Source organism: Triturus cristatus, chromosome 8, assembly GCF_964204655.1.
Source record: "Triturus cristatus chromosome 8, aTriCri1.1, whole genome shotgun sequence".
Lineage (NCBI taxonomy): Eukaryota > Metazoa > Chordata > Amphibia > Caudata > Salamandridae > Triturus > Triturus cristatus.
In genome coordinates, this window is record NC_140591.1 from 1326170427 (window position 1) to 1326196209 (window position 25783).

Below are 25783 nucleotides of genomic sequence, written 5' to 3' on the forward strand. Positions count from 1 at the left end.
TTATCTTCTTCAATTGGTAGCAAGCCTCTAGCCCTATTATTGGAAATATACAAAAGACAATGTGTGCCCATAGCATCGTACTGTGCTGGTGTTTGGGGATATGACAATATGTGCCCTCTGTAGGTGGAAGAGAATCAATGGTGTTGTCATCTCCTGTCCCTTTCGCCTTCTAGTCCTAGTTTTATATGCCATCAGGAGTTGGGCCTTTCATACATGGATAGTTTTATTAAACTTGCCCCACTGCTGCTCTGGATTTCTCTTTGTTCCAACCCCATGCAAGTTTTAACCAACTTGTTATTAGCAATTGCTTAAATTGCGACAATGGCCTTAAATACTATTGCTTTCTGATCTCAAAGTGGCCTCTGAGTACCTAGGGTAGGCCGCACCTTTTTAATAAACCTTCCTCCTTTTGTAAAACTGTCAGATTGAAGGTAAAGCAACTGTTTTTGGATAAAAAGCACAAGGAAAGGGAAAGTGGGGAATTGATTAAAAATAAAGTAAGGCAATATGTCTTGTTACAAACAACAATGGAAATTGAGACATGCATGCTGAATGTGAAGAGGTACGGGGAAAGAGATCTTTAACTGCTTTTATGACTGGGATCATTTGTTCCCATATTTGTTTTCCCAATGTGGATATGTTTGGAGTGGATATAGTAAATCTGAAACCTTCAAAGTTCAAACATTTTCACAATGTCGTTAAGTTTTCATTGTTATGTACATATTTTATTGTTTATTTTATTTTGGGGGGATTTTCTTTTTTGTTGTTGTTGATTTTATACACAAGAGGATCATATGTGACTTTAAAATACCACATCAAAACAGAAATTCTTTATAGATATTTTATAAATATACCTTATCAAACAATCAATTCAGTTCATTACACTTCATATAAATACAATTGTAGATCCTGTCAATACTTTATCTTCTCCAATTCAAATTCACATTCTAATTCACAGCAAATTCATAGAAAGGAAAAACAGACTGCACCCCTAGAGCTCCTCTGCATCTGTTGAATATCTCCTAACCCACCATTGCAAAGGCCCCCAGATCCGCCTCCCCCTCTTCTTTCCCTTCCATATATATAAAGTACTCTTCAGATTAGCTATCAAGAGCATGAACGCCTGCCACTGACCAAATGTCAGTGGGAGCAGGCTGAGATAGGCAGAAGCAACACAACTATGTATTACTGCCCAGGCCTCGAAAAATCTACTCCCCACTCCTGTGAGTGAAAGTTCATCAGGTCAAGCTATTTTTAGCACCTACTAGTCTCATTTGGTGTGAACTTAAGCTCGAAAGGAACATGTGTTCTGTTGATCCAGAAAGTGAATGAGCAATAAAGATGCCAGTAAATCTTGTTTTTATCTTGCCACATTTGCTGTCTGTTCAAGGAAAGAGGTCAAATGTCAGTATGTCTTTTGACTAATTGCTGCTTGGAAAATGGTGTTTATTTTTCTTTCTCTTATTACAGTTAATGGTTTTTGCCAAGTGAGCTGTCTGAAGATGTCATTTTTTCCCTCGAACCCATGACATTTCAACAAATACCCTGTAAATTTACTTAAAAAATATTTGAAAATATATCCGGAATTACAAAAGCACATTTGTCTTTTATTTAACAAGTGTGATGCAAAGAGTTAAATAGGAGCAAAACAAATCATAAAACTTTACTTGGTGATGTGCAAATGACACATATTTGCAGAAACTAATTCCAAACATTATTTTTTTTACACTATATAGTTTTATTAGTAAAACTGCATATCAGTGGGAAATTGTATCACCATTTCAATATAAAATCTGCTGGTTGCAAATGACAGTGTGCTATCATTTTATGCTTAGTTATGTATTTATTAAAAGTGATCGTTTTTAAACATGATTTGAGAAACATTCCTGCCTCCGCCCTGATGACAATGATGTTAATGAACTAAGAGTCAAGTCAGGGGTCATGTGTATCCTACATGGGGCTAGATCTGTATTATATATGGAGCAAAAGTTTTGTCTATTGAATTAAACAAAAGGGTTTTTGCACAGCAGACATGCTGAACTGACATATTTGAAGGTACTCTGTGATAATGAAGGTATATGTGATATTGAAGAAAACGGCGGCTCAATGAATTAAAATATTTGCCCATGTTCACATCATTTGAAACCAGTTTATGGGTCAAGAGCAATGCAATTAGGTCGAGTAGAATATTTAAGTCACTAGACCTGCAGGTCTAGTAACATTTTTATGATTTTTCGAGGCCTGCTGCCATTGCTTGAAATACAAAATTTGGAATGTCCCACAGTGTCCTCTGCATTAATATAGTCATCCTAATCCAACAAAACCAGTTGTGGAGTAAAAGCAATATACATTTGAAGTACCACCCCCAAAAATTCAGCCACTTCTGATTTAAGAGAATCAGGTTTGGGACAGCCACTAAACATATGTACTAAATCTGCTTCTCTCTCTCTCGGAAACGAGGGTAGCAAAGTCCAGTCACACCCCCCCACCTGGCAATTTTTGCTGGGATATAATACAAATTAAATATGGTTTTAAAATGTTGAGCCTCGAGTCCTGCAGATAAAAGGAGAGTGCGATCAAGTCCAAGTGGCTGATAGAAACTGTTGCCACTAACCCCTACGTTTATCTGCCAATATGAGGAATGCTTCTCTAAATTATCAGGCATCAGCTCTCCCAAATGACTATAAATCTGGTGAAGTGTACATTCCGCATTTTTAAATAAGAGCTCCACCAGCGAATGTTTAAACAGCTCAGTAGTGCCCCAACATTTTTCAAATAAGAAGTCCCAGATCTGGAGTTATTTAAAAAAAATCCTTTTTATTCATACCATATTAGGATTGCAATTCTAAAAATGAGATCATATCACTGCCATTATAGAAATCCCCCAGCTTCCCCAGTCGATGCCGCTCCTACTTAGAACAACAAGCATCGGAGAAAATAGAAGGCAAGAGCAAAGACTTCCACAGAGAGGTACATAAATTAAATCGTCCAATACCAATCCTTTGTCCGATACTAACCCAGGTTCTAAGAGCTGCTGGTAAAGTCTTGAATCTGTTTTTTTGTAGCAGCTAATTTCCACACATTGTGAAAAACGACATCTCGCTTGATACCTTATCAATAGACTCCCCTGCTAGTGAGTTGCACCTAGGCCTGTCAGCTATGAGCACTTCCATACACTGGAGAGTTGCAGCCCAGTAATAATAGCTAAATTTAGGCACTGCCCACCTCCCTCGCTCTTTTTAGCATTAAGAACTTAAATACTCAACTGGGCTTAGCATTAACCCATATACAGCTATTTGTTAGCCCCTCTATTACCTTGAACCATTTATTTAAAAAAGAACAAAACAGGGGAATTGCTCTAAAGAAACATAGCACCTTTGGGAGAAAGAGCATCTTTACCACATTGCTTCTTCCAACATTTGAAAGAGGGAGGTTATCAAGCCTCCTGAAATCCCTTCTCAATTTTTCTATCACTGGCGCTAGATTAAACCCTACAACTTGGTCGAGGTCAGCAGAGAAAACAACCCCCAAATTCCCAGCAGGGTCCATAATCCGATCATCAAACATTTGGATCTTATCATTTGCTAAATTTTGACTCTTATTACGGTTCAGCTTCTACTCTGAGAACTCCCTGAACTCCGTAGCTTTCCTAGCCAGCTCAGTTAGTGCCCTTAATGGAGTGGGTGTTACAATGGTGATGTCATCTGCATGTGCCAAAATCTTAGTTTCATACTCCTGTACCTGCATAGGTTAAATCAGCGTATTAGCATCAATGCTCCTTATCAGTGGGTCTATGTACAAGGGAAACAGAAGGGGAGAACAAGGGCACCCCTGCTGAGTTCCTCTTCTAATCTTAATTGAGGCTGATTGCCCACCCATGATTTGAATTCTAGATGTGGGGTTAACTTACAGAGCTTGCACAGTGTTTATGAAACCTTCCCCTATATTATTGCCCTTTAACGCTGCCCATAGATAATCCCATGACACCTTTTCAAAAGCCTTTTCAGCGTCCAATAAGATTAGGGCCATGGGATCATTCAATACCCGTGCCTGGTTGGATAATATATTGATATGCTGAATATGGTCTGTTGTCCCCCTCCCTGAGACAAACCCATGCTGACGAGGAAAGACTAGTTTGAAAATAACATGACTTAAGGCTTGATTGCGATGTCGGATGGACCACCACCAACAGGAAATTGGTGGCGTTGCGCTCGACATCCAGGGTCGCAGTCCAACTGACAGATTGTGATGCCGGTGGTCGCAGCGCTGTGGTCAAGGGGAAAGACCACCACCTACGACAGGTTTGAAGATCCCGTCGGTGTGGTGGTCAGACTAGTAAACCCTCATTGGCGGTGGTGCCTGCGCATTCGGGATTACGATGTCTATTTCCATCTGCGTTTTCGTGGTGGTCCGACCACCATGAAAAGGAAGATAGAAAGGGACTTTGAGGAGCCGCAGGCAGGGCCCTGTTCCCCAGGCCTCCACTATGGAGCCTGGGGGGGGACATGTGGTGCCCCTCACCTATGCACCCTGTGCCAGGTACCACATGGGGCCTGGCACATGGTGCAGGGATGTTTGTAAACATACCTTTTGCCATTGGGGCTTGTGCTGCGGTCCTTTTCTGGGCCGCAGCACAAGTCTCAATGGCAAAAGGCATGTTTCCAACCCCCAACACGGCGATCAGATCGTAATTTGGCAGGTGGGACCGCGACTACCTATCTGCAGGTCCCGATTCCGCAAATGATGGCGGACATCATAAAAAGGTCCTTAGTCGAGTGGCTAACACCTTTGTATGAATCTTCAAATCACTATTAAGCAGCATTCTAGGTCGGTATAAACCTGGTTCGAGAGCAACTTCCCTTTCTTTATGAATTGAACCATATTAAAGTGGTATATTTTTAAAGAGATATTGTAAACATCTTCTTATACAATTTTTCTGTGCACTATTCTTAAATAATTACTACATGTTTTTTGCAAATTTTTTCTTTCTCGGAAAAAAGTTATTAGTCAAAATATTTGTAATTACATATATGATATTGTTGTACTGTACATACATTTAATTTGTATTATGCATTTTTAAAGACTGTAGAGGAATAAACATGTCATTCTTTACATTGCTTATATTTTTGAAACATTGTTATATTTTAAAAGGACCAAAAATATTGTTAGATATTTTTATCAGTATTCTTCAATATATGTTTTACTAGAGCACTTTTGTACATTTAATTCAGCATAGAAACATTTATTAACACTTTTGACATATTAGTTAGTATTTTATAATCATTCATAAATAAATTACTTTTTATAAATATTAAGCTGTATGGGATGGAAGCATCTTTTTAATCTTAATTTTTCCGCCATGATTTTTCTAGATCCTTACATTTTGTAGTCTATCTTCACTATTTTGGGCTGTTACTGGAGCTCGCAGGCACAGCTTCTGAATGTTTGGGCTGAATCGGGTAAGAATATGTTAAAACTATCCTATAAGGTTTTGACTTAGGGGGAATAGTTTAGACTTACCTAGCGTGTGTAATTAGATGTTGTTTTAATGTACTTTTGTTTGTGTTAGTTAGTTCACAGCAATACAGTAGGTCTTATTGTGAAATGTAATTTGTAGTTGCATTTTTATGTGTGTTATATGTGTTTAAGATTGGTTTTATTGATGCTTTACTGTGCTTTGTTTTAACTAGAGTTCTAAGTGCTTTTTGAGAGGTGTTTGTTTTATGTTTTTTTTAATTTGCACATCAGAGTTTTGATTTAACCTGATTGCATTTTATTTGTTTTTGTTTTAGGAAAAATACTTGGTTATTTTTTAGCCAAACTTATTGTTTGCTTTATCTTTATTATTTCATTTTTCTTGGTGTATTCCTTTCTTTCAAATGTTTTAGGTTTTGAATTGTTTATTTGGATTATTGGTCTTATATTGGATAGTCTATTCTTCAATGGTTTATTTAGGCATTTTGTTGGCTCTATTTGTTGTTGACGTTTTTTGGAATTGTATTCTTAGGATCGTCATTTCACTTAGTAGGACTTCAGCTATGAATTTGTGTTATCTTTTGTTTTTAATTTATTTATGCTATTGGGTGGGATATGTAAATTATTTGGTGTTATGTTTCTTTAGTTATTGTCTATAAATAGGACTTTTTATTGTGGTAGCATATTTTTATAGGTGCTAGAAAAGTGTTTTACTTAAGGTAATGTTAGTTGTTTTTTATTGCATATTTATATATTTATAAATAACCAATACAGTAAATTTTAATTATTAATTTTAGATTTGTCTTTTGAATAATTTTTTTATTCAAATTTGGTATGTTAAATTTGCTTTAATAATATTTAGAAATAAATATTCATAAATAATTAATGTTTCTATTTAGGCAGGTTAAATGGCATTGTAATTTAGTGTGTATTTTGAAAGCAGCGTTCTTGCTATTGAGTTTTGAAATGGTAGAACTGAGTTGTTAGTAAAGAATCTTACTTTGAATGCTAGGGGTTCATGCATTTGTATGGTTTGTTTGGAGACTTTTGGTAAGGGGATTGTTCCATTCTTAGCTCCTGGTAGCTTTGTTCTTTTTTACGTATTTTTGATTGCGTCAGCATTTCACTGAAAGTTGTGCTTTATTTGTTAGGCACAAGTTCGCACTCTAATGTGTGGTTTATATTTTGATATTGGCCAGGTATTCTGTAAATTTGACTAAAGGGTGGAGGGCACAACTTAAACGTGTCATCCAAAATCCATGTGTTACATTAAGTTAAGTTTAGTAAACTGTTGCTGGTATCATAAATGATAATTTTATTATCATTATTGTGGCTATCATATAGTAAAAGGTGCCTTTTTATGTGTGTTTAGTAAGTGCTGGGATATGTCTATATCTGCATAGTTTTGAGGCCCTATTGGTGTTTCTCTGGTTGTTCTACATGTCTTGGCAATTCATTCAGTGATACCTGGGTCTCTCTCCAACCTGTGGTTGTACTAGTACCGTTAAGGAGAATGCATAAATTGGTATCCAAGTGGAAAGCGAAGGGCAAGACTATGTGCTAGATGGTTCTGATCATTCTGTTAGTGATATTGGCAGCAGTATTATGGACAGTGAAGGAAGTAATTCCAGCTCAAAACTTACTGCCTGGTACAACCACTCCTGTCACATTGGAACATTATTACTTCACCCTTCCTTATCATGAGAGGAAGCATCGATCGTCATATAAAAATACCACTTTTATACGGATGCTACATCATACTCATAATGCTACGAATACTACCAACTGCTGGGTATGTTGAATGTTGCCAGCCCACCAAAGGAAGGGAGGAACGCCCCTCATTCCCTAACCATTTTCCCATAAAGGTTCCTGTAGGGCCTGGGTTGAACTTTTGTGGGCCTCTGAGGTTAACAATGTTACCACAGCTGATGTGGGGGGACTTAATGCACAATTTAATAAAGTATGTTACCCTGATGATGACGGCACACGACAAGCTAATGGGACCATATGGGAAATGGAGGAATACAGCAAAGGAAATTCCACCACAGGGTACGTCTTTCCCAACATCCAAACAGGGGAATGGGCCTCCTATCATCGCTGTTATGAGAGCACAAGCCCCCCCTCGGTGTAAGCAGTGTCGGCGGTACCCCTGTGGGGAAAAGTGATTGCATTACAGTACTAAACATAACAGGAACGAACAATAGCAGTTTTCTAGCATCTCATAACACTTATTTTATATGTGGAAAGAAAGGCTATTTTCACTTGCCAAGTGTATGGTCTTGAATATGCTACGTGTCCTTCCTGCTTCCTCCTGTGTTTGTGGCCCCTGCATCCTATCACAAGAATCGATGATTGTTCAATGACTATTCCCTAAATTGATCTAAAAGAACTATAGAAGATGATGAGGTGGATCAAACTGACACTTCATTACAGCAGTATGTTGACTTCAATTTGGGATTATTTATTGGTCCGGTAGTAAACAGCAGGAAAATAAGTCGCCTGACTCGAGTGGTAGAGGCAATGACCAATCAGACAGCGGCAGCCCTTGGAAATATCACAGAGGAGCTCCAACTTACCAAGATTGTGGCTTTACAAAACCGGATGGTTTTAGATGTGAAACTAGCTGATCGGGGTGGGGCATGTCGCATAATAGGAAGTAGCTGCTGTGTGTATGCTCCTGACAATGCCCCTTCGGTGTATGATGCTATTCCCAAACTACATAAAATAGCTGAAGAAATGCATCAGGATAAAGGAACAATGAATTGATCAGAATGGTTTTGGGGTATGTTTTCTTGGGGCTGAAAAATATTGATGGTAGTAGTAATAATAGGAACCCTCTTTCTGACTTGCTGTTGTTGCATTCAGTGTGCCCCTATGATATGTACAGTTTGCATGTTCGCCTGTAACAATATCAAGCCCCCCCAGTTAACGTTCATGCATTGAATAAACAAATGATGGTACAACAGGAAATTGATGAACTTATGATGGCTGATATCCAGGACTAATATATGTGCCTTGAAAATGGATTAGCGTAGCCTAAAAAAGAGGGATTGTTAAAATGTAAAAAACCCAACTTCTTCTTGTGGTTGTGTTGACCTATGTGTCATCCATTTTCTCTGTCCTCTTTGCCAGCCCCTGCTCTATCCTTGGCACTCCCCCTGCACAATTGTGTGTAAAGAAACCAGATTGGGCTATTGCGAAACATGTGAACACGCAGAAGCAGCACAAAAGAACAGCTGGCGTCTGCTCGGAGTTTCCTGTCAATGGTTAAATCATGAATAGAGTGTACGTAGATAGCGTATCTTGTTATGCAGCTCCAAGACTCAGAGTTGCTTAAACACCAAGGCTGTTGGTGTTTGTATTACCTCATTGTGTGTGTCTTTCTCCAGCTCTATTTACACCATTGGGCATCCCCTGTTTGTGATCTTTTCCTATAAAAACCAATGTAATCATTCCTCCCTGAGTGCCTGCTGGTGCTCATTGGACGGTGCCCCCACTCATGAGTGTTAATAAATTGCCTGATTCTTATTTCACTCCAGTGTCGATTCTCCTTACTTGTTTGAACCCGTGGACAAAGGGTGACCCTACAACAGTGTGTATGACAGAAGGCACACTTTCACAATTATGTTCCTAAGCTTGGTCCTATTAACCCTGTCGAAGGCTGAGATTAAATCCATGAACCCAAGTGAAGGGAGCCTGCCTTTGCCGTGGTGTTCTTAGCTATGAGTAGGTAGAGGTTACGATCTTGATCCACCATTTCCCTTCCAAGGCTTAAAGGTGTATTTTACAAAAGACAGGAGGTTATGGTCATTAGCCCATGCAGTTAACCTGCTCAATAGTGCTCTTCCCACAGTGAAGTCAATCAGGAAGATAGGTTGATCGTAGCAAAGGTCATCCTTATTGCCCTTTTTGAAGACTGGAATGGTAGCGAAATTAAACCATGCGGATGGAAGACCTCTTAGAATAGCTGTATTGACATAAAGCATTAAGACAGACACCCATAAGTCGATGTTAGATTTAAATACATCAACTGGTATTGCATCTGGGCCTGGGGCTTTATTCTTTGGAAGATTAACAATGGCATCCCTGACCTCTTGCCAGATAAATCTCAATGGAGGGCCTGTACTGGAGAGTGGAGACTCACCCATATATACATTCGTAGTGCCATTATGTGCGGGGACATTATAGATGGTTGCATAGTGCTTGGGGTTAAAAAAACAGCAATTGATTGTTGCCCAAAAGTTGGAGCAGTCTTGTGATTTACAAGAGACTGCCAGGTCTTCCTAGGCTTCTTGCTTTAATACATATTTCCTCCTCTTAATAGCAAGATCATAATCCTGTTGGCACGATTTAACTCTAAGTTTTCTATTAGTTTCTCTTTCGGACCCTCCAAAAGCTATTTACGAGCTATGGAGTTGCTATGGTCAAACCATCTAGTGGAAAGGGAAATTGATCCACCATAGGTAAAAAGTAGCCTTACCTTGGTGCAGGTAGTGGAAAAGGAGGCTAGAATATCCTTATCTAAGGCACCTTCATCCAGACAAGTAAAAAACTCTTCCAAACACTCCCTAAATAAATCGCAAAAAAAACATGCTACACGTAGAAACACAATCACACATATACACACTCTTTCTAACGTACATACGCTCTCACACAACATACATTTAATAGCATTTTTTATTTACCTCTGCTGCCAGGGAGGGTAATTTTCCAGTTAATTATACTCCATTTTGTTTATTACTGTTCACTGATAGAATATCGATGTTAAAAATATTTTAAAAAAATATCGACTACAAAAATATCGACTCCCATACCTACACAGGTAAGTACAAAACTTTTGAATCAAAAATATAGATGTAAAAATATAGATGTAAAAATATCAATTTAATTATATATAAAATAAAATAATATTTATTAACCATATTAAATATTAATATTACTTTTAACAAAATTAATTAAATGTAATGTACATTTCTACTAAATATTACAAATAAACTTAATTAAAAAATAAACACACAAACATAATAATGTACACATATATATATTTACTTTAAAATAATTAATAAACTATTGTCTTTAATTTATTTTAAAAGTTTAAGATTATATAAAAATAAAATATAAATAATTTAAAATATAAAAAGAATTCTAGAATAAATGAATACATTAAACTATGAAAAGACATTTAAACTTAAATTGCCCAATACAATCAGTGCAACAGTAGGATAAGGGTTGGTAACTGAGGGGTAATAATTACTATTCCCACTCCAGTGAGACCAACAGCAGGGAAAGTGTTGGATAGGGGAGGGGAAAAACGTACTATTCCCACTCCAGTTACAGCAACAGTAGGGAAAGTGTTGGATAGCTGGGGGGGGGGGGGAATTACTATTCCCACTCCAGTGAGACCAACAGCAGGGAAAGTGTTGGATAGGGGAGGGGAAAAACGTACTATTCCCACTCAGGTGAGTGCAACAGTAATGAAAGTGCTGGATAGCAGAGGGGTGCAAATTACTATTCCAACTCCAGTGAGTGCAACAGTAGGGAAAGTGCTAGATACTGGAGGGGTTACAATTACCATTCCCACTCCAGTAAATACAACAGTAGGGAAATTGTTGGATACCAGAAAAATTACTATTCACTCTCACACACTCAAATAAAATATATATTAAAAAAAATATATATATATTTAACATATAAAAAGAACACAAAATATAATATTATTTACATATATCAAAAGCCTACAAATATTATATAAAATAATACATACATTTACAATAAAATAATTCTATTAAACTAGAAAATATTTACAAACAATTTTTTTTATTAAAACGTATTTATTTTATTTCTTTCCTATAACACCACACCAATAATAAAACACTTCAACATTTTTAATTACATTTATTCACATAAATAACATAATTAATAATCAATTAAAAAAATATTAATAACAAAAACGAATACAAAATTAATTAACTAGACACACTTTAACACTACATTATCCAAAAGACACCCTTAAATTAAACTATAAAATAATAAAACACAATTAAAACGTATTTCAAAATTTGAACTATTACTATTAATAACTAATAATTAAAGAATTAAAATGTACTTAATCCCCACCCTTTACCCCTGTAAAAACACACACAAAAATAAACAATTACCGTAAATAAATATCAAATAATTAACATTAATTAACAACTATATATTAATTAACTAAACACAAATTACTTCCCACCCTTTACTCCTTTAAACACCACAACACGCACCTAAGATTAATTACACAATTACCATAATTAATTACCAATTAATTAAAATTAATTAACAACTAATTATTAATTCATCAATTAAAAATAAATTACTTTCCACTCTTTACACCTATAAACACCACAACACACACCTAAAATTAATTACACAATGACCATGATTAATTACTAAATAATTAATGAAAATTAATTAACAACCAATTATTAATTAATTAATTTAAATTACTTTACACATTTAACACTATAACATCTCGGTTAAACAAATATAAATAAATAAAACTTAATCAATACATTTAATCTAATTATATTACTTCCCACCCTATTCCCCTATAAACCCACAACCCGGCACTGAACTAAAACCACAAAATTCAAATAAAACAAATGGATACATTTAATATAATTAAATTACTTTTCACCCTATTCCCCTATAAACCTACAACCCGCTATGGAACTAAAAGCGCAAGATTCAAATAAAAAAACATTGATAACTACTAAAAATTTAACACATATATTTAAAATACAAACAATTCTTATACAAAACAAATACATCACACACATAAAAAATATATACTAAAATACATAACAATAATACAAAACGATATTTTTAACAACTATGGGGGTCATTACGATGGCGGTCAGACTTTCGTCCGGCCGCCATCGTTGCGGGGCTTGGGACCAGCCGCCTGTAAGGTGCTGGTTCTGCGCATGAGGTTACGATGTGACCGCCACCGTGGCGGTCGCATTGTGTATCTCTAACATTGCAGCGGGTGCTGCTGGCTGCAGCACCCGACGCAATGTCCAAAATGCACTCTTAGCATTTCTCTGCACTACGTGGCAGGCACCACACGGTGCCTGTCACCTGGTGCAGGGAAATGTAGGGGACTACCATAGGTACCCCCCAGTGCACACCCACCCTCCAACACAAGGGGGGCCTGCAACGGGCCCCCAAATGCAATCCCCAACAGCCTGTGAATGGTGGTTGAACCGCCATCCACCGCTGGCTGGGATGATGCATCCTAATACGGTGGACGGTGCCTGCTAGGCACCACCACCATTCTAGGTATGCTTTCCGTGTCCGCCAGCCAATCAGAACGATTGCCTGTGTCGGACCCGTGGCAGAAGGTCTTCCCGTCTGCCAGCAAACCACCCGCCATCGTAATTTGGCGGTGGGAGAATGGCCGCAAGTTAGCGGTGAATCTGCCACCAGCAGGCTGCCGGTGGCGGATTCACCGCTATCGTAATCAGGCCCTAACTTTTTGCACAAGATATTAAGCACTTCGATATTTTGTATTTGTAGAGACTCTCATTTCCTGATGAAGTCACCCATACCCTCATTATAAGATGGCACTGCTTTGCCAGTGGGTTGAAGATAGTGATTTATGCATTTGCCAGTGGGTTGGTATCCAACTTCTGATATTATGGGATATATTGCTGCGTCCAACAAATTCTTATGTATGTTTGGCAATCAATAAATGTGCCAAACTCTATGATTTTTTTGTAAAATAAATTTGGAATTTTTGGGTATCCATTTTATGTATTTTGCTTTATTAAGGGTCTTTTCTAAAATGTTTACACTTATGGGTGGTATGATGTTCTAATTTCAGCTACAGTTTCCTTGTGGAGATATTGTTTCAATTTGTCCTGGTAAAATGTTGCATCCAAATCACCACCACTCCACCTTTGACTGCTACTTTTATTAGAACATTGGTTTTTGAGGCCGATTTATGTACTGCTCCTTTCTCTCGTATTGATGGGTCACTTTTACTTTTTTTATTAAATTAAATTGCGTTGATATCCTGAGTAGCTAATACTTCAAATGTATCAAACAGTTTATGATTTAATTGTGGTCTGAACATTTATTCTTGAATTCCATTAGACTTGCTTTCTCTTCTCTTTGTGCAGTGTCAAGCACAGAGAAGAGATATTTTAACTTGAGTTGTTGAATAAATTTATAGGAACGAATTTGGTTGCATTGTACAAAGGTACAAATAAATTGGCTCATTAGGATGGTGGGCGGAGGCACAACCGCTGTGCTGGCGGAAAATGTAATTTTCCGCACTCCAGCAGCGGTCCTCATGCCCGCCATATTACAATAGGCAAACATAGCCCATTACCCGTCTGCCGCGGTGCGACGTGAACTGCCACAAATTTGCACCCGCCACCGCGGCTGTGTTAGCCAATAGAGACCCACCGCCATGCGGAACGATGTCCCATCAGCTGTACAAATCAGGATGCCCCAAACAGCCCGTCACACCACAGCTGAGAAACCACTCAACCAGAGACGGCGGAAGCTCGACAGCGGAACGCGAAACCAGACTCCCGGTCCCCTCCACCCGGTCTGGACCGCAATGGATTCAGCTCTACAAGGCTTTCCGGCACTATACCTGATCCACTACCAGCAAATATTGGACCGTTGTGGACAACGCCGCAGATACGCAATCACACAACTCTGCACACAACTCCTGGGCTGATATACGGTTCCTGTCCACATCAGACACTCTGGTGGGGACAGGAACACATCCCCAAGTGTACCCACACATGTCCTACCTTTACGAAAATCACCCCTCCGCATCCGGGTCACCCATTAACAGCGAAATCACTGCAATGTCCAGCGGTGCAGACGTGGGAAAACCTGCGCAGAATGTAGTAGGCAGGGACAGCGCCAGGCATGGGCAGTCCACAAAGATTTTAGGGCCCCACCTCCACCCTTCACACACTACACCCCCCACACCCATTTGGAGACATGCTGTGTGCTCCTTCTGTGCCCCCTGCACAATCCATCTGCCAGGTGTAGCCTGACCCGGCACCACACACACCAAACAACCAGGGAGCCTGTCTTAGAAGGTGGGGATGAAGAGGAACAACCTGCACAGAAGCTCAGGGACAGGGCTTTCCTCCTCCTCACACCTACCCTCCACTCATGGTAAGCAAACTGAGTTCAATCACAAAATGAAGACTCACAGTGCATATGAACATCCACTGAACTGTCCACACTGCCTGTCAAGTCACTCAGACACACCCCACACTGACACACAGCCACATACACATACCAGATGTCAGCAGCAATGGAAGACAATAAATGGGCTAGCCAAAAGTGAAGTGGACAGTGATGGAAAGCCGTGGAGCAAGCCACAAAGCATGTGTACATCACATGCAAGAGAAGGAACATATCACACCAACATTAGGCCATCACATCAGACATGGGTGGCACAGTGAGTGAGATCAAACCAAAGTGAGCTCTGTTCAACAACTCAAGGAGACATCAAGGCAAGCCATGCCTAGGCACAGGAATGATAGGAAGTGTCTGAAGTCAAACAGTGATCAGCCACACATCTGTGTCAACTTACTTGACATGTGTATATCATCAGCACAACACACATGGCTCATTGTCACACTCCATGACTGTCAAACACAAGTTGGATCCATCACACATACCCCTCCTCACACCTGCAGCACTCAACACCAGTGTTAAACACACAGAATGATGCAAATGATGTCCTGTGAGTACACTGACAACTAATTACACTCCCTGGGGTGCATCCACAAACATCACACCCACACTCAGGGATGCCAATGTAAACACAAAAACAATAGCCAAACACAAACCTCGCAAACAACATACACAGAAGTCTAACAAGCCCACATATGGCCACCCAGACATTGCCAAGGCAATGGGACCCCAGATAGAACAGGAGTACACAACATTGTCACTCGGGACCAATGCACAGACACCATACCCCAACACAAACAAGAATTGCATCATCTCAAAACAATCATGAACATTAACTGGGATCAATGGGACAATAAGCTAACACAGACAGAGACACCACACCACCCATCAAGTCAACATGGTGTCATAGTGTACCACGAGCATGCACATGCACAATCCTGATAAGTGACAGGTCAAATATAGGAGGACAAACACTGGTGTGCACTCAAAACAAGCCCAGTAAGAAGAATACACCTTGTTGCATGTGACAGACACACACGCAGAGCATTTGTCAGCAGAAAGAGCCAACACAGCCCAAATACTGCATACATCCACATCAAAAACACAACAGATGCACATGCCAATCCATCACATTGCAAACTCAGCTGGACATCAGGGGTATGCACACCAGGCCAGTCCAAGGCAACATACACTGACATCACTGCATGCACACCAAGCAGTGTGTGCACACCAACCAAATCAGTAGCACACACATCTCAGTGCCACACCATGTACTCCCACAACACAAATCAGCACAGCACACAGACAACATCACACTCAGAAAGGGTAGCAGTACCTCAGAAAATACACATACAGCTCACCCAACACCCACAGATGCACAACTCAGGGACACCGAGGTGCAAACAACATGACCAGAGGACCGTGCAGCACAAACAGTTACACTGCACATGAGCAACCCTGACTGCAAACCAGTACAAGCAAATTACACGTAACCATATGGGAAACTGTCCTGAGTGGCACATTGGTCCTGTGCACAGATCAGCACCACAAAGCATAGTGTAACAAATGAAGTGGTGGGGAGGCTCACACACTGGCAACCCAAGGGGTAGGTGACCTGAGATTGAAGTGTTGTGTACGTCAGTAGTGGACAGGTCAGGAGCGTACTGTACACAAACACATAGAGGAGTCACTCACAATGGGTAGGCATCAGAAGCACAGATAGGGGATGGTATGACTCCACAGCCCACATACCATACTGGAGCCAAAAATGGGTCAAGTGACAGCAATGCATGAGAAAACTCTCCAACAATGTCAGTGTGGCTGAGCAGGTCTGCACAGTGAGCACAAACAGTAACAAGACACATGGCTGATCAACAACACACAACACAGACTTGCCAGTCACACACTCTGCATACTCACAACTGGCAGCAACAACAAGTAGGTGTCCCCCAGGAGTGCAAGGACACACCAACACACTGCACAGTGCACAACCTACAACTCCTACATGTGCCCACAACCACAAGCACTCGGCTGACAATTCCAACAAACAGGCACTCAGCTACCGGGTCATCCATGTGTGCAGTTGGCATTGCAGGGGCACACACACATCAACACTATTGACCAAGTCGCCCCCTTCACACTTCATCACCACTCAAGTGCACACATTCAAATGTACCCATGTGACTAGGAAGACAGGCAATCACAAGATGACCATACATCAACACTTCTGTTCACACATCAAGAAAGACCACACAGACATGATGGACCCTAGCCAGCCCGCATGTAATCCTGTGGATAGAATTCCCCTCTGTGCCGGTCATGCATCCTAACATGACATGTGAACAATTTAGCAAACCTGACCATAGAATGATTAGGATAACAGCAGATCATCACAAACAACCATCATTGCACCCTCAAGCCTCAGAGTCCAGAAGACGTAAAGTGCCTGTCACCTCTGGCAAACTCTGAAAAAGTAAAACAAGCAATTGGCAATGTTAAAGTGGCATACAGATCATGTGTCACATGAAACCATACCCATACAGAAAACGTTTTATCAAGCAAGGACACTGACAAAGCAGACAACAGGAGTAACTGTCTTTATTACATATTACCCATATAGGCATCAAAAGTAGAAAACAGGAAGGCCATTAGCCAGTCCATAGTTCAAAGGAGGCACATGTGTTCATGAGAACCTGCACAGGAAATGGGCATCAAAGTTATAAACAGCAAGGCCAGTGGCCAGTCCATAAGTCAAAGGAGGTACATGTGTGCATGAGAACTTGCACAGGGAATGGGCAATGCAGTTACAAACAGCAAGGCCAGTGGCCAGTCCATAGTTCAAAGGAGGTACATGTGTGCATGAGAACCTGCACAGGGAATGGGCATCAGAGTTACAAACAGCAAGGCCAGCGGCAAGTCCATAGTTCAAAGGAGGTACATGGGTGCATGAGAACCTGCACAGGGAATGGGCATCCAAATTACAAACAGCAAGGCCAGCGGCCAGTCCATAGTGCAAAGGAGGAACATGTGTGCATGAGAACCTGCACAGGGAATGGGCATACAAATTACAAACAGCAAGGCCAGTGGTCAGTCCATAGTGCAAAGGAGGGACATGTGTGCATGAGCACCTGCACATGGAATGCGTGACACCGTACACTGCCATGGTCAGAAACACAGCTAGGGGGATAACAATGGGCAGTCCAGGCACTGCTGTGGGAGAGATAGGTTTGGGTGGGAGACTATTCCTCAGACTTGGCTGTCAGTCAAATTGGGAGGTGTCTGATTGTCGGTGCCAGTTGGAGGACTGGACCTGGGAGAGAGGACCAGCTGAGGTAGCAGCATCAGTGGCTTTGTGAGCCAGAGGGCTGCTTGGACCTAGTGGTGGGGTGGCACATGGAGGCGGAGACATGCTACCGTGAGACACAGTGTGGGAGGAAGAATGTGTAGGACTGCCTTTCCACTTCTTGGGGATTCGATAGGTAATAATTGTCTTGGTAGGAGTGGGAAGTGGGGCGGGCACGACAGCCTCACTCTCCACCACAGGTGCATCAGGTGTAGGTAGTGGCCCTCCCTCTGGGGATCTGCTGGATCTGGTGGTATGCTTGGCCTGGCCTTGCCTTTTCTCCTCCAACCCCTGTTGACCAGGTGAACCCCCCACAGTGCCCTCTGTCCCAGTTTCACAGGGGTGTGGGTGGGAGTTGAGGTTGTGGGTGAATCTGCCTTAGAGGGCTTCGGACTCTTAGCAGGCACCAGCTTCACAGCAGGCACTGCAACTGTTTGCCTGTCTTTGGGAGACGCTTTTGGGATGGGAGTGTCCTTGGATGGGGCAGATTTTGAGGCTTGTGAGCCCGAGGCCTACTTCTTGGCTTGATGCCCATGAGTGTCACCTGAAGGGCTTTTGCCTTTGCGCTCCTGTATGACTTTAGTTTGTTTGGGGGATGGTGTCTGCGCTCTGGTCCGCTTGGGGTGCTGCTGTTGTGTGCTACGTGTGGTGTACCAGGAGCCTGTGGGCTGCTGTTTGTGGTCACTCTCATCAGATGTAGCCACTGGCAGGGGAGTTGCCGGAGGGACTGGAGCTGGACTCTGAGCCTGTGACAGCTGCATGGCTGCCTTCACGGTGGAGGACAAAGACTGGACAGTCCTGTGTAGCCCACTCACATCTGAATGAATGCCCTCCATGAAGGCAACTACTTGTGCCAACTTCTTGTCATGGTCTCAGAAGGCATTCAGGAGAGTTGTCTGACCCACACACAGCTGGCGCAAAAGGTCCACAGCCTCAACACTGAGGGCAGTAGGGGAGACAAGGGAGACAGGGGAGACAGGGGCAGGGGCAGCGGTGCCTTCTTACTGGTGCTGGGAGGGTGGGCACTGGACAATGGATGGTGGGAGAGGAGGCAGATTTCCCACTCCGTGTGCCAGCCAACATTGAGGAGTCATTGTTGGCGTCAGATGACGTTGAGGTTGGTGTTTCTGAGCGTGATTCCTCAAGAGCACTCCTGTCCCCCGAGGCGCTAGTCACAGCAGTGTCAGTGAGCTCATGTGTAGCAGTAGTGCCCGCAGCTTCACCACTGGTGTCTGACCCATGTCCTTCTGTGCCCTCGGTCGATGCTGCAAGAGACAGAACAGTAGGTTCAGTCTAGTGCCATACACACAAACATCATATGCAAGCAAAGCACAAAACAAGATGATGGTACCCCCATGTTGCACACATCCCTGTGCAGTCTGCATGTGCCACCTTAATTCAAAACTCAAAACATGCAAGGTAACATGCACGCTTGGCATTGATGAACCATGTGATGTCCAAATAGCTTGCCCGTGCCTCCATGTAACCTGACATACAGATTCCTGTGAGCATACCTACGTGCCTGTAGGTGAAAAAAATGTACATCTCAACATGTCACAGTCACATATGGAGTCACCATAAGGGGACAACACAGATACAGACTCAAAAATGTAATTTAGCAATGGCCGTGAGCTCCTGCCATCCACCATGTTGTGCTTTGGTGCACAACTACAGTTGCACATTGGCGTCCGGTGTATAGTTCTCACAATTTCCAGGTCAGTCACTGCACACATTGATGAAAGCACACTCAGCTGAGGCACACTGCCGTTCACTGCCCAGTGATGTCCATGACTCCCCTGATGCAGCAGATGCCATAAGGCCACATATCAGCATGCAATGTGAAAGTCCATTACATTAAAGACACAAGAAAGTACATGTGGCGTAAATGCATGACAGCTGCACTCAACACAGAGGCCACTTACAAGCCATTGCATCACACTAGAAACATCACAGAGCTACGCACTGGCTCAGGGTTGGAATACCTGCAGTCACTCACACCCAAAGTAACCCTTCCCAGAATACTCACCCCCAACTTGCTGCTGATGGGCCCTGAAACGTCCATCCAGCTCTGGCTGTGTCACTGCCAATATGCGGGCCATTAGTGGTGTCATACTCCTGCGTGCCAACCTCCCAGTCCGAGGGAACAGCCCCAGCATCATCTCTGCCACGTTTTTGCTGGTGGACTTTGAGCTACAGCCATGGGAGACAAGTAGAGGAAATTTCAGTGACACTGGGTTATGTAGCACTGTGTCTCAGTACAGGAGCATGCACACACTCAGCACAGCTATTCAGATATTTTTAGCGGAGACAATACAGCATGACACGTAGTACATTTGCATCAGATAATTGTATAGAAATGCATGCAGGTATGAGTATGGACACAGTACCTGGCCATCTCATACACATGCAGAATGCCAGCACAGAAAGCAAGTTGAAGATGGCCCACATCTACAATGCAGTATGTGAGGGAGCAAGACATACATTACATTGCAAATGATGTTTTGGGGCAGACTCACTGTGTCCGACACTGCACACCCCTCAATGTCCTTGGCCTGTGAACGGCTACCTGTGTCATGGAGGTCACATATAGGGACATGATCTTACAATCTCACACCCTTCTCACAAGGTCTGTCTTGTGCAATCCACAGGCCTAAGATAGCTCATTGAGGAATAGGGTAGCAGACAACCCATATGACTCACGCTGTCTAATATGGGCCATCAGAACTCTCACATGCATGTACAATATGAGAGGGAAAACAGTGCCTACACATGCGAGTCAGTACACATTATGAAGAAAATGGAAGGGGGATGTTTTGTAAGTGCAACAATCTGCTGTGTCATATGTGAATTTCCACCAAGAGTGTCACCATCAGGCTTTTCACTCTTGTGCACAATGCTGACATATCTATGGCGGCAATATAAAGTCAAACACACTCCCATCAGTACCCTCTGGACGGAAACTCTTTGTAATGTGACAGATGAGCCTGTGAAGAACCTCATGGACCCAAATATCCAGAGGCACAGGCAATTTCTGTCCTGACCTCCACTTACCAAACTTGCAGTGTCACTGTATGGCTGCAAAAACAATGCATGTCCCTCCCATCCTGATATGCAGCCAGGGAAATGTGTAAAATAGGCTACAAACCCCTTTCCCCTGAAGTCAGCATGCTAGGCAGTGTATCACACAAACCCTCAATCTCAGGCACATACTGCAGCAGATCAACTTCATTTGTGCACTCCCTGCAGTCCCCTAAGTTCACTCTGAAACACTTACCATGACATCAGGGGCACCATATAGCCTCCCATACTGTGTGAGCACCATGTCCACCAAGACCTTCAGCTCCTCTGTGGTGAAGGGACGGGCCCTGATGTTCTCAGTCCTCGCTATCACTGGGTACGGGAGACAGGAACAGCAGCAGTTGGTGGTGAAGTGTGTCAGTCATTTGGCTACCGCGATTGCGGTTCCCATTGGCTGTATGGGCATGGGCATTGGCAGTGATCCACCGCAGGGGCCAGGCGGTTGCTACCGCGATCATGCATCTTACAATTACATCCAATGACCGGCCCCACGGTAGCGGAGCAGGCCTACCGCTATTTTTAAAATTGCATTTGGCTACCGTGATTGCGCTTCCCATTGGCTGTAAGGGCATGGGCATTGGCGGTGACACACCGCAGGGGCCAGGCTGACACTACCGTGATTTAGCTGCCTGATATTGGTGCCCATGGGTGTGATTGTGGTGGCGGAGCAAGCCAACCGCCATTTCCCAATGTGTATATCACTACCGCGATTGCGGTTCACATTGGCTGTGAGGGCATGGGCATTGGCAGTGACACACCGCAGGAGCCAGACGGTCACTACCGTGATTTGGCCGTCTGATATTAGTGACCATGGCGGTAATTGTGGTGGCGGAGCATGCCAACTGCCATTTTCCAATGTGTATATCACTACTGCGATTGCGCTTCACATTGGTGGTGAGGGCATGGGCAATGGCGGTGACACACCGCAGGGGCCAGGCGGTTGCTACCATGATTTGGCCGCCTGATATTGGTGCCCATGGCCGTGATTGTGGTGGCGGAGCACACCAACTGCCATTTTCCAATGTGTATATCACTACCGCAATTGCGGGTCACATTGGCTGTGATGGCATGGGCATTGGCGGTGACACACCGCAGGGGCCAGTTGGTCGCTACCATGATTTGGCCGCCTAATATTGGTGCCCATGGCCATGATTGTGGTGGCGAAGGATACCAAACGCCATTTTCCAATGTGTATATCACTACCGCGATTGCGGGTCACATTGGCTGTGATGGGATGGGTATTTGCGGTGACACACCGCAGGTGCCAGGCGGTCGCTATTGTGATTTGGCCACCTGATATTGGTGCCCATGGCCGTGATCGTGGTGACGGAGCACGCCAACTGCCACTTTCCAATGTGTATATCACTACCACGATTGTGGTTCACATTGGCTGTGAGGGCATGGGCATTGGCGGTGACACACCGCAGGGGCCAGGTGGTCGCTACCGTGATTTGGCCGCTTGATATTGGTGCCTATGTCTATGATTGTGGTGGCGGTGCAAGTTTATGGCACCTATGGACACATCATGCTGTGGCAGTGTCAATGGCCAGTTCTCAACATTGTACAGTAGACACATGAATCATGCCACCAGATAGTGCTAACCAATGCTAGTGTGACATTTAGCCCACTGATGACTACACATGCCATGTCAGTGCACAGGATTACATGCACGGACATGTACTCACTCACATGTCGCTTATGAAATTGTTGTGCATGTACACAGATCTGTGGTGTGATGGACTCTCACATGTGTACACATTTCAATGTGTGAGATGTTTAAGAGACACACAGTAATGAAGGTCTGACTAGATAATGTGCCTATTTCACATTGTAGATTGCTGAACTCATGTTAATACTTGTTCTTTGTGTACACACTGTGCACATTGTGTTGTTAATGTGTGCCCTGGCCGACTCACACAAGAAGCAGCTACGTAGAAGCTAGCAGTGTTGCTGTCTCACACATGTGCTGTGTCAACTACTCTCAGGGCTGGTGGCACAAGATGTTGAAATGTACCTTTTTGAATTCACATAGTTTGAATCTGTTTTGGGAGAAATCTCTGTGTGAATACTGGACAAGTGTGCGACTAGTTTAGGTCAAAGATCCCTACATGTGAGTTGTGCTGTAAGCTGAAGTGTTTTTTCCAGTCATTGTGGTGCTGTCTCAGTCAACACGTAAGATGTTGGACACATCACAGGGGGATTTAATTGACATGTGTCCCTTTTCATCTCACCTAGGAGGCGACCAAATGTGCATTGTTCATTCACAGTGCTGGCGGACATGGAGGATGAGGACATCATATGAAAATTCCGTCTGGATCGACCTACCCTTCAGGACCTATGTGCTCTGTTGGAGCCCCATTTGAGGCCTCGCAGAATCTGTCTGACTGCTTTGACACCAACGTGTAAGGTGATGGTGGCCCTGCATTTCTTTGCTACTGGTTCATTCCAGTACAAGGTGTCCACTGCAGGTGAGGTGTCGCAACCTATGTTCAGCATGATGCTATGTGATGTCCTGTCCGCTATGATTACCTACAAGGACAGATGTATCCATTTCCCCAGGAGGCATGAATTGGCGGCTGTGAAGGGTGATTTTTATGTCCTTGGCCACATCCCTAATGTTGTTGGTGCAATTGACTGCACTCATGTTGGCCTGGTTCCACCACAGGCACGTGAGCACATCTAAAGGAACAGGAAACATTTCCATTCCATTAATGTGCAATTTGTATGCCAGGCGGATATGATAATCTCACATGTCTGTTTCAAATTTCCAGGATCAGCCCTTGACTCCTACATCCTTCGAACAGCAGCGTACCACAGCTGATGGCAAATCTGCATCCAGAGCGTATGTGGATTGTGGGTGAGTACGGAGAGTTAAGTAGTGTGCTGTATGTGTGACATTCTGTCCTCAGCTACAGTTATATTGCAAATTTGGTCTGCGTATCTCACACCTAGGTGACTCTGCATATCCCAACCGGCCTTGGTTGCTGAGCCCACTGAGGAATCCCAGGACCCCCGGTGATGTCCGCTACAATGATACCCATGGCAGGACACATCGTGTGGTGGAGCGTGCTTTTGGTCTACTTAAGTCACGATTTCGCTGCCTGGACAAGACCATAGGTGCACTGATGTACTCTCCCCAAAAGTTGTGTCAGATCGTAGTTGCATGCTGCATGCTTCACCTGACCTTGCGAAAGGAGATTCTCCTGCTCCTGGACGATGTTGAGCAGCTGAGGCCCCCACCTGCAAATCCACACATGTCCAGTGACGAGGATTGTGGAGAGGAGGAAGGTGTCGACCTGCGTCAACAGCTCATCAACCGCTACTTCCCTTGAAAGTGAGTGAAAACGTACAACGGTGCCATTGTCTGCTGATTTTGTTGTTGGTGAAAATGCCCAGGTGAGCTTTGTGACTGCTGCCTGTTGTTGGCTATGTGCTGGCTGCTAATGTTTCTGGGACAGGGTAGTCATGCACAGCTACAGGATGTCTATGTTGGTACTGTTACTCATTGTAATGTGTGCAGATTTGAGTACCTTGATGACAAGTGTTGTGTAATGGCTGTGATGCAATCACCTGACAAGTGAATAGTGTTCTCCTGTGTTTTCCTAGGTCCCTTCAGCCTCTCAATGAGTCCAGACAATCAGTGCTCCTGGTACATTGTAAACAGAGTCAACATTGTATATCCTGTGATAAACATGGAGCTGACACGAAAACATAGGTGTGTAAGGAGTGTTTATTTATAATGGGTATATGTGACAGGGAAGTGAATATTTACAAAATGGTGAAAAAGGGAATCAATGAGTTGTCAGTGATGGTAGATGAGACAATAGAGTAGTCACCACATTGATGTGGTAACCCAGTCCAACAGATGCATGCCATTAACCTGGCAGTGTGGGTAAGGACAATCAACAATGTCAATGGCAAGGTGAAGAGGGGTTCCTTGACTGGTGTTTGGCTGGTGTTTTGTCACATGATCCTCCCTAGGATTTCTTTGGATGGCCCCTTGAGCGTTTGGCAATGGGGGCCTCTGCTGCGGGCTCAGCGGGGTCTGAGGACTCACCCCTCTCTGTGGCCGCAGGAGAGGTGGGGGAACTGTCATCCTGCGTGCCACTGGAGGGAGTTGGAGCTGTTGTTTGGGCCTCAGGCCTGTCTCTCAGGACACCCACAAGCTGGCCCAGGAGGTCCACGATTTGGCCCATGCGTGTGTCTATGTACCTCAGCAGCAGGCGGAACTCACGGGAATCTTCAAGAGCTTGGCCCATGTGTCCCTGGGCTTGTTCATAGGCCCCAAGGACTCTGGCGATGTTGGCCAGGGCTTCGTCCCCAGTGTCCGGTTGGGTTTGATGCCCAGTTGCCCTACCACCTTCCCTGCTGTCCCGGACCTGTGGCGCCACCACTCTACGCACCTGCATACTCTCCCTGCCCTCCTCAGATTGTGGGTGGTGTGGTCATTCTCTGAGGCAGGGACAGTGTTGCAGGCAGCACTGGTGGTGGTGGTAGTGGAGGCCGCACAGGTCGTTACAGCAGGGTTCAGCGTAGTTGTTGTTACTGAGGTGGTGGCGGTGGGGACAGTGGGGTCCTGGGACCTGTTGCACCTTGGCATGCCTGATGGGCCGGCTTCTGGCTCCGCATCAAAGACATCTAGGGAGTCTGCATCAGAGAGTCAATGTTCCGGGGGGA